Source organism: Typopeltis vanoorti, chromosome 4 (assembly GCF_054136105.1).
Source record: "Typopeltis vanoorti isolate ZY-2024b chromosome 4, IOZ_Tvanoo_1.0, whole genome shotgun sequence".
In the NCBI taxonomy this organism is placed as follows: Eukaryota; Metazoa; Arthropoda; class Arachnida; order Uropygi; family Thelyphonidae; genus Typopeltis; species Typopeltis vanoorti.
The window spans coordinates 78,907,832-78,925,525 of record NC_143552.1 but is presented as its reverse complement, the minus strand read 5'-3'; the positions used below and the strand labels follow the sequence as shown (position 1 = coordinate 78,925,525).

At 33.0% G+C, this 17,694-nt stretch overlaps 1 pseudogene; it reads right to left on the bottom strand.

Moving 5' to 3' along the window:
• Positions 1-8,556: 8,556 nt before the first annotated feature.
• Positions 8,557-9,225, bottom strand: LOC150107432 (KRAB domain-containing protein 2 pseudogene; annotated as a pseudogene).
• Positions 9,226-17,694: the final 8,469 nt, after the last annotated feature.

The window sequence follows — 17,694 nt, the reverse complement described above, 5'->3', positions numbered from 1 at the left end:
CATGCCACTTTGTTATTTCAATTTTATTGTAACTTTAATATTATATACAATTGCTTATTACACACACGCGCACATGCACACACACACTTATCAAGGCATCTTATTAAAATTAGCTTCAAGTAATGTCATTAACATGGATGACACAATTTGTGTCTCATTCTCCACAAAATGTGTATATATCTGAATAATTGTTGTTGTTGGGAATGCAAAAGTAATACTCAATAACAGTATATAAAGGTAACAACATCACTGGTGATTTTGTAATACAGTTTATATAGTTATTGCCATCAAAGTGGTAAGATTTTCTGCATAAGAGATTATGGTATGAGAGAGTAGTCAACAAATAGGGGTACTTCACAGAAGGTTCTCATAAGGCAAATGAAGCATGACAGAAGTTATCACACAGAGGGTATAGAGTGACTGATGTCTATAACTTTAGTCTTATAATTTGTCAGAAGAGATTTGGTGATCTTCATTTAGTATATTATTAATATTATTATATGGGCATCTAGATGGAGTTTTAGAACACTCATCAGGAGAGGCCATCACCTGAATGCTTATCATATCTCTCCTTAAATGCATTCACTGATAGTGTACCCAAAGCTTCCTCAGTCTACTCATTCACCATTCTATATAATTATAATAATAATAATAATAATAATAATAATATATATGTATATATATAATTTACACATACCTACATCTTGTTCTCTTGCCACATGCTGAAAAATATTTTATTCGTTTATCCTATAAAATCACTTTAATAATCCATATTTCTATCACATCCCCTGTTTTTCATCTATCAGAAAAAGTTTGTAACCCATAAACCTTTGATTTACCTCATAGCAATCATTCTACACATATGCCTCTGCACGACAGGAATCTTGATATGGATTTTTTTTTCAATTAAAGGTGAGTTAGCCAATCTCATACTCGGACATTTCCTCCTACATATAGGTGTATCAGCCATGAATACACATACAATTTACAGACAAAAAATATTGTTGCTGGCAGTAGATGGTGGTAGTAGCTGAAGGATTAAGTAGGGGAGATGGTGAGTTGTGTATAGTGGAATAGTGTCCTTCCCTGATGAATCCTTGGGATCTTTGAAGGTGTCATGTTGTAATAATAATAATAATAATAATAAAAATAATATTACTATCTTGGTTCCCTCTCTTAATCTACTCCACAACTTCCTCATCCTTCTGAAACCATGACAACCAAATCTGAGTACAGTGGTCTAGATATGGTCATATCAAAGCTTCATAGAGGCAAATAGCTTCCTTATCCATTCATCTCAATGCATTTTTCATCATCCAAGTGATCTTTTTGTGCCAGCTGACCATTACATCCTCTCCCCCAAACTTCAAATCTCTATCCACTGTCATTTCCAGATCTCCAGCATTATCAATTTCTTCCAGTGCAGCCACATTACTGAAAAATGCACAGATTGTAATCTCTTCACAATACAAAATATATAATCTTACATTTTGCACCACTGAACTGATAACCATTATCTTTTGCCCATAATGTTAGTCAATTTGACTTTTTCTGTAAAATCTCAACATCAGTTGCATTCATTATTGCCCTCCTTGGCATGGCTTTATTAACAAAAACTAGTTATAATAATAATAATACACTTATTCTAAACAATGACACACATTTTTGTTTTGTTTTATTCGGAAAACTATAGCAAAATCTATTAATGATCTACATGTTACTATGCAGCAGCAACATCCTGATTTAATAACAAAGTTTATTTGCTTAGCATGAAGATACTGATAACAATATAATGAAAAAAAATTATAAATATTTGGAACAGATACCATACCACACTTAAAGAAATGAATTATTATTATTCAGGACCTTGGAGTCACAGGATTCATTGTGGGAGGCCCATCCTAGGCAACACTAAGTCTATCCATATCACTCCTTAAAACCCATTCACTACCTGCAAGCTTATCACCCTCTATGCAAAAAAAAAAAAAAAAAAAAAAAAAAAAAAGCCACTTCTTACTCTCTTATTCACTGAACTGGTAGTTGTTTCCTCTATTTTCCATTATGTGGACTTCTGTATACTTGGAAAAATACAGAAATTGCTCTAATGTAATTAGTTTTTTTTATTTCTCCATTTAAATTAAAAGTAGGCTTTTTTGATTTGAATTATTATGTTCACATATTAACACTGACATATCAAATTGTCTGCTTATTATCCTGGTAAATATGTGTTAAACTGATCATTTCACTTAACAGTGCTACTCTATCTAAAAGTAGTATATCACCGAGTAGATGGATTTATTTACTTTAACAGGCTGATGGTCAGATTTTATTGGATTCTGTAAGCAGAAATTCAGTGAAAATTCTTTCACCAAATTCTCACAAACAAACCCTCTTCCTCCATGATAGCAACTGAAGATAATTAGAGATGACAGAGACATACAAACTTCTGAAAGTCTCATACCAGTAGATGGAATTTTTAATTTTATGGAGAGTGGGGAGAGGTCATCCATAAAAGTTGAGAATTAATGCAGTCCAGAAAGGGATGAGAGCTAAATTTTTCTCTCATAGACTAGTGTGATTGGAAAGGATTGTCGTTGGAGGGCAGGTAGTGTAGGTAAAATGGGACTCCTTTGGGTAATAATAATATTTAATCATTATAAAGTTAACTAGAGCTTTCTAACTATGCAGTGTATAATCTAACATATCAACAGCTATCAGGCCAGTGATATTCTTAATCAAAAACTCTAAGAATAGGTATTCATATCTTTTAAGTACTATGAAAACTCATAATGAAAATTTCTAAGCTGAATTTTGGAAGATTTATACTTCACAAACTAAACAATATTTTTTTTTTTGTCAAGATCAGATTACATGTGCAGATTATAGTAGCAGTTGGTACTAAAAGTTTAATCTGGTGCACATCCCAAATTACAGGTACTTTAGCCATATGCATCTGAAATGAGTCACAATACTGGTTTCCCTTCAAATTTTCACAATCCTCTCATACAACTCTTACTTTATTCATAATTCTAATCCTAGTTAGCATCTTTAATCTACAAGATATACTCATAGATTTCAACAATGTGTAACATCATGCATTTTTAAATCACTACATATGATCTCTTACACTGAAATAACATGTTAGATATATAAACTATCCTGACAATGTTTATTGACTTAATCTTTATTTCCTAAGGCCTGAAATCCTATAACCACAAGAAAGAAAGAAACCTGCTACGACAAAGAGAAAAAAAAAACAAAGCAGCAGTAGCAACAACCACCACAACAAAAAAATGCTTTCTTAAGTGTGGCAATCCACCAATTGTTTAACACAAATTCTTCATAAAGACATTAATTATGTTTAATGTTTATTCTAACTTTTAATTAATAAAAATAATAAATTCTTGGTTTCTAATCCAATAAATTGATTGCAAGAGAACAGTCTGACTACACATTACTAATATTATTCTAAAAAGCTTTTGCATTAATTTCAGTATTGTTTAGAAATATGTCTGCCTATAGCACCTACCGGCATGCTTGTGATAAAATGTTTCTTAGTTATATATGATTTGAAAAGTGTTAAATTTAAAACAGCAAAATTAATATTGCAAAACTGTGAAAGATTTCTAATGAATCCCCTCCTCCCTCTAGAAAACTGTTTAGTAATGCTAACCTAAAAATAAATTGTGGTCAATAGCTGTAATGTTATCTACGTGTGTTAAGTCACCAGGTGAAAATGACATATATAAAATAAATGGTTTGGTTTCTCTGTATCTATCTGTGTGTGAGGTATGGAATGGAATCAGAAAAGTTCCAAAGATGAGTAACCTCAGAATAATCTCCAAAGTAAGTGCAAATTAATGTAAAACTGAAGGGAAACATGATTTCTTCATGTAAAGAGATTAGTGCAAGCTGAAAAGTCAGTATTTATGCCAAAAGACAAATGAATCATACTTGTTTAGGAGAATGTAATACATGTAGTCACAAGTGTTGTTATTAAATTATTCTCAACCACTGCAACAATAAATAGGCCTATCTTTTTTTTTTTTTTTTTACAGACAAATATCAATTTAATTTTTGTTGTAAAGACAGAGAAATTATCATCCCTCTTTATAAGGCTATGATTTGGCCACATCTTGACTACTGTGCACAAATTAATTTGGTCACCTGGGTCTCTTGGGGATCTGATGACAGGTTTATGAAATGTCCCCTTATGAGGATAGGCTGAAGGTATGTGGGTTACAAAGTATAGTTAATAGGCAGAAAAGAGGGGAGATGATAGAAACTTATAAGATATTAAAGGGGTTTTATAAAATTGATGTAAAGGAAATATTTCAATATATAACAAATAATTAGAGAACTAGGGGGTCAACCATAGAAGTTGTGTAAGAGTGTGGTTAGTAAGGGTGTGTGTGGACTAGACATTTTGTGTGGAGAGTAGTGAACAAATGGAATGGATTGCCAGAATTAGTTGTCAGTGCTCTGACAGTAAATGAGTTTAAGAAGAAATATGATATGTTTTGTGTGTATAAATGTTAGTGTGGATCTTCACAATGAGTCTCCAGACTCCATGGACATACTATATAATAATAATAATATAATATTTTTGTTAACAAGATTATGATAAAAAATAATTTTCACACGTACTGCTGTCATATATTTTTTATTATTATAATACTTATTCTTATTCTATCATAATATTAAATATCCATATTAAAGCCTGACTGAAACCATCAGAATGTGTTTGTTAGCATTCTAGATAAAGTCAGATTTAAGAACCTCATTTTTCTTTTTTTACTATTAATTAATGTTTTTTTTTTTTCTCATTAGGATAACATCCCAACACTCAGGTTGCTTTGCTCTTATTATATCATATTAGCATAGAGTGAACAGATTTTCAAATTTCTCAAAAGGGATGCATGGGCAGAATTATAATAGGTAACATTACTTCATACTGTGTTACATATTTCATCATAATTGATGAAGCAATGTGCAAGCAAGGGCTCTGTTAACCACACTGCAGGATTTTTAAAGATATATGCATTTTTTTAAATAGAGTTATAATACATATATTTGTTTTCTCCCTGGTGCAGGACACCAGAGTGTACAGAGGATTTGAAATTGGAAGTGATCATTATTTAGTCTTGACCAGGATAAAATTGAATTTAATATTGAAAAGAATAACAAAGATTATTGAAAAAAAAATGGAAGAGTTTGAGAACAGGAATCAAGCCTTGGAGATTCAGTGGCAAGCCTTGAAGAAAGCCCTGATTGATTCAGCTAGAGAGGCATGTGGTGAAGCTGTCTGCAAGGATAGAAAAATTAGAACTCCATGGTGGACACAAGAAGTTAAAGAGGCAGTGAAGGAAAAAAAGAAAGCATATCAAAAGTTCCTGGCAAATAAGTCAGCTTGTGCAATAGAGAATACAGAGACAAATGCAGGAATGCTAAACACTGTGTAAAACTAGCTAAACAAAAGTCATGGGAGAACTTTGGCAAGAATATAGAAAATAAATATCAAGAAGGTGGCAAAATATTCTGGAGGTTGTTGAAGAAGCTTCGGAATGGAGGAAAGAGTACTGTAAAAGGAGTTAGAGATGATAAAGGTGATATGAAAATGGGAGAAAAAGATATCCTTGAAGTATGGAGTAATTACTTTGAAAAACTGCTAAATGAAACAAGCAGTGATGACAGCACAGTGGTAAAAAACACTGACCAGGCATGCAGTCAGGAATACATATCCATACTTGAAGTAGAAAAAGCCATCAAAGGCTTGAAGTGTGGAAAGGTAGCAGGAGTAGATGATATTCCACCAGAAATGCTGAAGTATGGCGGTATAAAAGTACACACTGCATAGTTCAGAAAGCCTGGACAGAGGGACAAATTCCCGATGATTGGAGTAGAGCTCTCATAGTACCCATATATAAAAAGGGAAATAAAACAGAATGTGAGAATTACCGAGGTATTTCCCTACTGAGTGTTCCTGGCAAGATCTATGCAAGTATACTTGAGAAACTGTTGAGAAGAATTGTGGAAGAAAAGCTTGGTGAAGAACAAGCTGGATTCTGGCCAAATAGAGGCTATCAGGATCAATCTTCACTTTACGACAAATAGTCGAGAAAGCATGGGAATATAACAAAGATCTGTATTTAAGTTTTGTCGATTTGGAAGAGGCATATGACAAGGTGCCAAGAGACAAGCTATTCAGTATGCTACAGTTATATGGTGTCAATGGGGCATTATATCAAGCAATACTTAGTCTTTATTTGAGTTGTAAGTCAGCAGTTAGAATTGAAGGAAGTACGGGAAGATGGTTTAATGTTAAATCTGGTGTGAGACAAGGATGTACATTATCTCCTCTGCTATTCATTATCTATATGGATCACATTATGAAGGAAAGTGGTATTAAACTTGATATCAAAATTGGAGATGTTAATATCAGCTCTTTGCTTTATGCAGATGATGTTATACTTCTAAATAAATCCGCTACAAGTCTGCAAGATTCTCTGACTAAATTGAAGAACTGTTGTAATAGATATGGTATGAAGGTCAGCAATAAAAAGACAAAAACAATGAAAATAGGCAGAATCAATGAAAATGTCAACTGTGTTGTGAATGGAGAACCTGTGGAACAAGTAAAATATTTCAGCTACTTAGGCACGATTTTTAGTGAAGATGGTAAATTAAATATAGAAATAGACAACAGAATCAGCAAAGCTGGTTTGGTGGGAAGTCAATTGAATAAATTCATATGGAATAAGAGAGAAATTAGTCGGAACACTAAATTAGCTGTATACAAGACAGTGTTCAAACCAATTTTAACATATGGATCTGAGAGCTGGGTTAGAAGTAAAACACTTGACAAGACTAGAGACCGCAGATATGAGAGTTCTGAGAAAGATTATAGGCATGAACAGATGGCATCAATGGCAATATCATATTAAAAACGCGGACATTAGGAAAGAACTTGACATTGTCAGCATCCAGGAATGCGTTAGCAGAGCTAATCTCAAATGGTATGGTCACTTAAACAGAATGGGCAAAGAAAGATTAGCAATACAAGTGTTCTCTGCCAGGTTGGCAGCAAAATGACCCAGTGGAAGACCAAGATATAGGTGGAATGATACGGTACAATGTGCCATATTGATACGGCACATTGTACTGTAGAAATATAAGATCTGATAATGTTGGAGTCTTGACAAGTAACAGACTGATTTGGAGGAAAATTGTAGATAGGAAGTTAGTAACGAATGTAATTTTTTTCATGTAGTATTATCATATCCTGTACACCCCTTGAGGGTACATGGCAGGAATTTGATGATGATGATATTTTATAAAAAAACATAATTAGAATAAGTTTCATATTTTAAACATTATACATGTTACCGCTAAAGTGCAGAAATCAGTTAATCTGCAGATTAGCTAGGTAATGTGCAGATTAACTAGGGTGATCGATTAACGTGCCGAAAATTGTTCCATTTCTCAAATTACCTAGGTAATCTGCAAATTACCTAGATAATCTGCACATTACCTACTAGGCACTCGTTAAAGTGAAAATAAGATCTTTGCTGGAACAACAGCAATTAAAAAACTATAATACAAAGAATCAAACAGTTTAAAATATTATTACAATTAAGGAAATGAATTTGCAAAACATATGATAAAATTATGTTTACTTATTAGTGCAATCTAAAGATTGGTGACACTTTGAATTACATAGCAATTGGTTTTTGCGACAAGCACACCTATTTGTGGTACATTTAGATTTACAGTCACGTTTTCTGAAACCCTGCCCAGTACCAAGGGATTGTTTTATTGCTGTTTGACGTAAAGATATTTCTACAGCAGGGACATCTTCTTTCGTTAAAAATCTCTCTTTGCAAACACTGAATTCAGATTTTGCATACAATTGTTTTAAAATACCCTTTTTAGTACCAAGTTTATAAAAGCCATCCTCTGTTTTACTAAGAACCACAGATAAAATCGAGCGGGCATCAGTTTTTGCTGTCTACTTCCGGTACTTTAATTCTCACAGTGACACCTTCATCAACATTTGGGTGCTTTGCATTAGAAACTGCTAACATTTTCTTTACTTGCTTTTCTAAACCTTTCTTGACTTCATCACGCTGTATTTTCTGATCCATATTCTTTTTACAGATGTTGCACAATACATTCTTACCATACCCTTCCACTTTAGGATCTATTTCACCACAAATTACGTGAACAAACATGTCACACGATTTACACTTGTGAGCACCTGATGCTGCTTTTGAACAAACAATACAGACCATTTCTTGTATAGTCCTCTTTACAGACTGTACGAAACTGTGATGGCGATTCTGCTGAAGTTGAGGGTAACTCAGTGATGACTTCTTCAACATGCAGAGGTGATTCCTTGGAGGTGCAGGGTAACTGAATATTCTTCATAACTGTATCCTCAATCAACGGTATAGAAGGCAGTTTAAGATTACTATCGATAAATTCTTGTATTTCTATAGGTGATTCTGTAGAAGCAGGGGATAACGGAATGTCCTCTTGAGTAAGATTTGACTGTGATCACATAATCACAGTTTGTTGTGAATCTTCTAATTTTTCAAGGTCTTCTTCAGTATTTATCGAATGTAATACACTTTGTGGTATAATAGAAGAAGACAATCCCACTTTTGCGGGACAACCGAACATGGCTTCATATGGACTTCTTTTAATTGCAGAATGATAGGCACGATTCTTCATGAATTGTACAAATCGTACGCCCTCACTCCACTTGTTAGTTTGGTTATCAGCCATCCAAGTAGTGAGCATGTTTTCAATGTCTTGATTTGCTCGTTCTACACTTCCTTGACTTTGGCTGTGTCTAGATTTGACATTAACCATTTTGATTTCTGGCCACAACTGTGTTACACATTCCAAGATGTTATTACAAAATTCGCGTCCGTTATCAGAATGCAAAATACTTGGAGTGCCAAAAAGGAGAAAAATATCAAGCAAGTTATAGGCTACTTCATCCGCCCGTTTTGATGTGAGCGGCTTCAATACAACAAATTTTGTTAAGTGGTCTTTGTATACGAGAAGAAACTTACACTTTCCATCTGGTTGAGATTGGCAATCGATAAGATCCACCTGGCATCTGCAATTGAAATGCGATGAAATAATCGGCTTTACAACAATCCCTTTTTTCCCACATATTTGTTTTTGTTGACAAGGTTCGCATAAATCCAAAAACATTTTATTTGGGCTTGGGTTATGTTTTTATAAATTGTATTTAATTGCTTGACCATTCTGTCTCTTCCACCGTGGCCAATTGACAAATGAGTAGAATACAATATGTCAAACAATTCTTCGGCATGGACAAACTTTTTCACACTTTCTCGCGCATCTGACAACGGCTCAATGAGTTTTTCACAGCCTTGTATAGTTAGCACATCATACCCTTGAATTATTCGATAATCTCGAGATGATTCTTTCTTCTTGGAAACTTTTATTCACTTTACATCGCGACGACAAGACACTGGCGAAACCAAACTAAAAGTGGAGGGGGGGGGGAAGGAGTAGGGAAAAGAAATTAGAGAAACAAACTTTTGAACTTTAACGATACGGAAGCCGTTAATGTGCACATTACCTAGGTAAAATGCGGAAACTCTTGATTCCGCAAGTTAACGGAGCAAATCAGTTAATCTGCAGATTAGCTAGGTAATGTGCACATTAATGGCTTTCGAGCTTTAGCGGTAACATACATATCATTTACATATAATAACTTAGGCTGCTAATTAACAATGAAAAACTTTTACTGTAAAGTGAATAGCAAATACCATCACCTTTCATAGTTAACAGAGTTTTTTCATAGTTGTTGATTGAATTTTATCAACAACAGAGCTGGACCATTTCATCACACAGTGCAAGACCTTCACCCTGCTTACTGGAAGTCTGAAGTAGCTTGATAAAAGTACCACATTTGGTATCTAGTTCAGAGCTTCTAAATTATATATAATCCCTGCATACACCATTACAAGACTTATAACACAATAATGCAATATGTGAGCAGGTGATTAGAAAGCTAGATGGAATAACTATATATCCTTCTAGCTCTCTGAAGAATATAGTATTGGGTAAACAGTATGGAGAAAATGGTTCCAAATAGCAGCAGTAGATGGAATGAAAGAAGTGAATGAGAAGCTGGTACAATATGTTTCAAGATGTCGAATGTACAGATGCTGACCACTTTGTTTACATGTTTAGAAGAAATATACATGAATAAAGTGGAGATGGTGGCTAGTTCAGTGGAACAGTCCCCATGACAGTATACCTATAAATATAAATAAGACAAAAACAGTGCTCTAAGCAAAAACATACGTGAAAAAATTAGCCATAGAAAGTGTGTAAGAGAGGGTCATTTATTGATGACCAAATGTGAGGTTATTATGCTAAAATAAATGGATTTAGGAAAAGTATGTAGGAGTGTTGTGCAGGCATGCAGTAGTATTTTGAATAAAAGAGGATGCCCAAGTTTTTCTGGAGGAGACTATAGATGTGATGTTTGTGCCAGGATAGGCAAGATGTAAAAGAGAAAATTTATCCTGACTGAAGAAAAGTAAGATAATTCTTCCTACAAATAAGATGGGATTATGCTTGTAGCAGAGAAGTTCACTGGTTCATCTTCATCTCACTAGAAAATAGTGAGATCACTGTTTAAGATATTGGTTGTGAAAGGTTTTGATACAATAAGGTTTCTTGAAAGAAGATGATGAAGGTCATCAGTCCAAACACTGGACAAGATTTGATGTTATCGAATTCTTAACTGCAGCCATATTACCAATATGATATACTTTTGCAACCATTTAGGAGCAATATTGTCATAAAAAAAATATCAGTTGAAAAGAAATATGGGACAAACAGTGTCTTTAAGCCAAATTTAAAGCTGTCCAGGAATTTTCATACATTTGATAACACTATTATTAACATAAAATAAGATTCTAGTTATGATTCGAGTACTATGACCCTGAAAAAAAAAAAAAACAATGATATTCATAATATATTAAATATGTTGATCATGCTAAGCACTCAGCCAACACATGTAATTCATGCCATTCCCAGATGAATCTTGTGACCAAGAATTATAATTAAATGGATTTGTCCCCCTTGTAGTCATCTGCTAACAGCAATATATACAAACACTATTTATTACTGGTTAGTTTTTTTTTGCAAATAATTGCTCTTCCCCCCAAATCAAGATGGCAGTAAATGAGCATATGCATATCTATTGGCAACTTGACTGGAGATTGTGGGATAACATCTAATTTGTTCTGTAACAGAGTAATTTATTTCATCACCCCAAAATACCAAAACCATAAATTATTGAATATTCATTTGTGAACCACATTACCTGGAGATATAATTCATTGGTCAGCCAGTGATTGTTTATTATACTGCTTCAGGTATCCTGAGAATTTCAGTCTAGTCAAACTAAAATAAAGAGGAGGTTATCAGGAGTCACATTTTCCTCTACAAGGTTGTATCTTTCAACTCATTCTGATCTATTTTAGAATAATGATCATTTGTTATATTACTTGAGGTTTACCAGAGAAATTCAGCCCATATGGACTAAGATAAAGGTGGTAGGGGAGGGTCGGAGCAGTTAAAGGTCAATTCCTCTATACATATCAATGCCTGATACATTAAATCAGACAAAATATAGTTGTGCCTTATATTCTTTACATTCTCTTGAGAATTGAGTCCAGTCAACCTAAAACAAAGGAGAGGTAGTGAGGTCACTGTTCCCTAGACTATATCACACACACCAACACACGTTGCACCATTCTATTGATTTTAACTCATTTTGAAGTATCACTGCATCTTATGTTTAATATCTCCTAGGAATTTCATCACAACAAGACCAAAATGAATAGGAAATTGATAAGGCAGGATAAAAAGAGCAATATCATAAAATTTGGTTACAACGTCCAACTGATTTTGACCAATTATTCCTTGTTTTGCATTTCCTAAAAATATAATAACAGTGATACCTCATGGCTGTAAAACATTTACTTATTGTGCATAAAACAATGTTTTCAATAAACTGAACACGGAGTATGATTCTGAGTAAGAAACGAATAATTCATGCTATTGAAGTCCTAGATGGACTTGGATCTCATTGTGAAGGGTTTAATAATAATGATAGCAAAGGGATTATGATAAGTGAAGATGGGGAATTTACTTTTTCTTCTGCAACCTTATCATTGCACCTATGCAATGTAAAGATCCTTAGTTATGGTAGGATCTTTATTAGAATTTGGATCAATATTTCTGCTCTATTTTCAATGAAGATTATAACTTCTGACAACAGTTTAAGCTCATGTTCCAGTCATGATTGCTTCATATCTTTGAGTTCCAAATGATTTCCAAAACAAGGGTTTTTTCTTGGTAACATCTAATAAGTCAAATAATACTAACCTTTTACATTCTTACAAATCAAAATTAAATCACATTAATGAAATGCAGACATTTTTTACTGAAATTAAGAGCACATAATCAGTCTGTGAAAACAACAATCAGTTTATCAATTAAAAATGACTGCTGCATTCTAAAGAAAATAATATTAAAAATATATATATATACACTAGATTCTAGTTACTTGGGACAGCCATTTATTTGGGACAAATATCGAAGAATGGAAACAAATCAAGAATATAACCCAAAGTTGCTTTGCTTATTTGGGCCACCTTGCTGCTTTATCGGGACAGTGGCCGTAGATGGCACACGTGTAGTGAGTTGCATAGAGTGTTGTTGTTGTTGTTGTTGTCAGTCAGCACCGGGATACAAAGTAGAGAGTATGTGCGTATTTTGACAGTGTAACAATTCTACTTACAGTGACTGCTAGATAGCGTACTTATGATTAAAACAGGTGTGTTAATTTTTTTTAGTAAGACGTGTAACAGTGTAGCGATTTAATTATTTTTATTTTTTTATAAGGCATCAAGATGCCAAGGAAAGATCTAATGTTAGCAGATAATATCACCTTATTTGACAAAATAAAAAGCCAGCCATCTAACACCAGTCATCATCCGCTGGCAGGATAACCAGTGTTCCAAAATCTACAATAGCACATTTATTAGGCCAGCAGGACAAATTGCAAGGAAAACGGGCATTGCGCGATGGACAACAGAGAAAATCTGAAAAATGGAAGTGAGAAGGTAAGGATCCAGAAGTTGAGGAGGCTCTCAATCAATGGTTCTCTATTGTAACTGGACAAGCCGTGCATGTTAATGGTCAAATGTTAAAAACCAAATCAGAAGAGTTAGCTAGAAAGTTGGGCCATGTGAGCTTTAAAGCTACAGATGGTTGGTTATCGCGATGGAAAACCAGAAAAACAATCACAGGGAGTGACAAATGGAAGCTGTTGGTTATTGGATAAAATACCAGATATGACTGATAATGAAAATAAAATAATTTTGGAAAACATATCAGAAACTATGAAGAGTTTTATGCACTGACAATAGCCTTTAATGTTACAATGAAAATGAACATTGTGAGGATGATACAATTGAACAGAAACAAGTGACTATCCAGGAATCCAAGAAATTTATTGCTGAATTATGATGCTACTTTATGCAAGAAGGTCCTTTATCTCAATTGGATACCTATGCTGAGTTTGTTCATTTGCAGTATAGAAAGGGAACTTGATAAATTTCTCCACAATAATTGTTAGGGAAAATATGCTTCTTTGATAGATACCTACGAATAATTAACCACTTTGGGGATACTGACAATGTGTACATTTATTTTAAAATAAAAACATGGCTAACAAAGGTGTATTGAAAGTTTGTCTATTTTTAAACATTTTTTTAACTTTATGTGATATTTTAGCTTTTTCTATAAAATTTTGCATAATTGGGGCAGCTACGTAATTGGGACGAAGTGTTCTTTTCCTGATGTGTCTCGATTAACTGGAATCCATTGTATATATATTTGATATTTATATAAGATGAGAATCTCCCAAACTTTTGGAAGAGAGAATCATTCTGATTCAGGTTAGGTCAAAGTAAAAGGGCTTTATAACTTTTTTTGAGATGGTGTTTACATTTAAAACAGCTTCTATGAAGAAGACAATCATCATCTGGCAGGATACTGAATTTAGTATCAATATTATGCTATGCAAGACCAGACTTTTGAGGTTTTAGGTATTCAATGTAAGACTGATGTTCATTAATCTTTGTCACAGAACAGACTGTCTGTCCAAAGTATGCCATATTACATTCGCAAGGGATCTGGTAAATGTTAGCTAACGATAGAAGCAATTGTTTATCTTTTGTTAATCATGATAGATGAGAAAAATATGTGGTTTTTACAGTAAGACTTCTTTTATCTGTTGGATTTGATGAGAGTTGTAGCCATTTAATTCGATTAAGGTTTTCATAGTGAAAAGTTCTTGTTGTAAGCCTGAGAGAGAGAGAGAGAGAGGAGCAAATATTATGTGCTCTATTAATTAATGACTTCACAATATAGATTTTTTGAGAGGTGTGATGAGGAGACTTTTAATGTATATGTCTGCCAGTAAAGGTAGGTTTCTGATAAACACTGGTGGACAAAGTACCAGAAGCTATGTGAGTAAAAAGGATGTCCAAGAATGGTAAACTACCAGCACTTTCTTTTTTTCCTGGTGAACTGAATATGTGGGCAAAGGCTATTGATTTGATGCAGGAAGGTAGTAAAAGTTCATTTTCAGAATGAAGTCAAAGAGCAAAAATGTCATCAATGTAGCAAAACCAGAGAAAGAGAGAGGATGAATGGATGAAAACAAGGTATCTTCCAGATGGTTCAAAAAACAGTTTGCCAAGGGTGGAGACAAAGGGCTACCCATGGATGTGCCTTCGATCTGTTTACAAATCTGGTTTTCCCAGCTGAAATATCCTGACTATATAACCAATTAAAAAATCTTTACAATATCAGGAGGGAAATCATAATCATCATCATATAGAAAAGTAATAGTGTCAGCATTGGAATGTTGGTAAATAGAAAAACAATACCAGAACAGACTAAAATATCTGACTTGATTTCAATATCCTTCATTTTTTCAAGAACATGTGTCAAGTTCTTGATGAATGACATGGATTGTCTGGTACGGTTAATAGATATGAAAGAAACTTTGCAGTTATATATGTGGAGGAGTCAATACAATTCACAATGGATCTTACAGGACAACCTTCTTTGTGGATTTTTGGAAGACCGTATAAACTAAATACAGTCCTTGTGGGATGAAGCTTATCTTCTCCATCTCTGTAGAAGCAATTTTAATACGAAACCTTTTCAAAGAAAGTTGTGAAACCTTTTTACACTGGCCTAACCTGAATCAGAATGATTGTTTTTCTACCAAAAGTTTGGGAGATTCTCATCTTATGTAAATATCAAAAATAGTTTTTTTTTTCTTTTTTAATATTATTTCTTTAACATGTAGCATCCATTTTTAAATGTTAAACTAATTGCTATATTTAGCTTCTTTAAATTGTTTGTTGTTTCCACACAATGATGATGTATTATTAATTTAAGTGTTTGTGTTTTTCATTAGTTTATTACTGTGGTTATCGTGTTATTTTTGTTCGATTGTTATGCTAGAGGTATCTTTTAAGATTAAATAATTTCATTCATTTCAGATGTATTTTTTATCATGAATTTCATGCTGTTAGAGGATAACATAATTTTTGAGCACTTAAACAGAGAAAATGAGAGATTGAAAACCAGAAGAAATTTTAAAATTAAATTAAAACTAAAATTATGTCTTGAGTCATCTTAATTATCAGTTTGTTTTTTTATCTGTAATTTTGATTGTCATGATCTGGCCTTTAAGACTGATGAAGTGTATGTGAGATGAAGAGCTGCATTAACATTTGCAAAGATATTTCCCAAATGAGGTTATTCATTCTAGCCTGCAATGAACATATTATTATATTTTCATTTGAATCTTATAATAAAGTAATCTATAAAATTTTTCCTTTGGAAACATGGCAATTTTCTACACATTATGAAACACCAAAACAAATAAAATATTTATTTGTTCAAAAATCAATGCTTTTATATTTAACATTAAAAATCACTTGAATCTTCTGGCTTATTTTATACTGAAGTAGAAAACTGATAATAGGATTTGTCTTGAATTTTGAAAGCAAGACTGATATATTATAATGATTTGTAGTAGTGCATCCAGAATAGATTTTATTCTAATAATATGATTGACATGATTAAATAATTTCATTATTCAATTTAAGGAATTTTCATTTGTTTGATAGTAAAAACTATTTCTAAATAAAAAAAAAAAAGCCGAAGTAAACATCAAGTAACTCTCCAAAATACTAATTCCAAATTACCTCATACCTCCAATGATTTAATTAAAAAATTACTTAAATAATTAATTATTAAATAATATACCTAGTTTTACATTTTCACATATGTGCATGCATGCTGCAATATAAGTCAGTAATTATGTTAAAATAGATATTCTTCAAGTACTTAAGTAGTAAATAATTGTTGCAGTAACTATTAAGTGGACTCAACCATGTGGCACAATGACATACACATCCATGTCAAAAGTAAAATCTCATTAAATGAAAGTGAATATCAACATTTTCAGTTCATAAGGCACCAGCATATCAATGTACAGTTATGAAGAGAGTCACCTGTTTCATAAAAAAGATTTGCAAAAATTTTAACATGAGAAAAGATTTGATTATACACTATGCACTATGAATAAAGATCATCAACGTCTTTCTGCCCTTTGCAAGAAAGGGAAATTCATGTGATATGATGAATGTTTCTGATATAAGTTAAAAAAAAAAAAAGATTCAATTTAAATTTGCATTAAATATATAATTAGATTATAAACTCTTAAGCATACCTAATGCTTGTATCTTACAAGTCAAAGGAAATTAATGATGGAAAATGGCTCACAATGCATGAAATACTGGTAATCCCTTATATACTGTATCACAAAATGCTAAAAACGTTCTCATTACACCCCCCCCCCCCAAAAAGGCTGTAAGAAAATGCAAGTTAAAGAATTTGCCAGCTGTATAGAGACCCAAAAGCACATCCAGTTCTACTCCATTAGAACTGGTTGTTTCTTACTAATAAGTCTTTGTGATTTGTAGTTAAGTGTTTCACAATAATGCATATGCTCCTATTAGATTAATTTTGTCCATCCGTCTATGTGTCCATAATAATACTGCTCTAATGAAATTTAATATTTGGGATCTTTACTAAGTCATCTTAAATTTTGCTGTAATATTATATTACTTTTAATGTATATATTTTGTAATGACTCACAATTATGGTGAGTTATAAACTCAGCCTTCAATATACAGACCAAAAATGACTATGCATTCAGTTACATTAATAAAGAATACCTTACTATACAAGAATACTATTACACTATTGACTGAACTACTTAGAAACTGATCAGCACAATCAACAATAATACAGTGGCATTATGTAACAATTGTGTGGTATGAATAGGCTAATGGCATAAGCCAGGAGTTCCCAACCAGGGAGGAATTTCAGGGTTTGGGGGGGGGGGGGGGGGAGTTTGGGACTGTAGTGGGGATGGATTATGTGTTAGGAACAAATTTTAAATACTGTATACTTTATAAATAAAAAGGTTTTCTTCATAGTTTATCATTATATTTAATTTTTTTAATTAATGGCCATAAT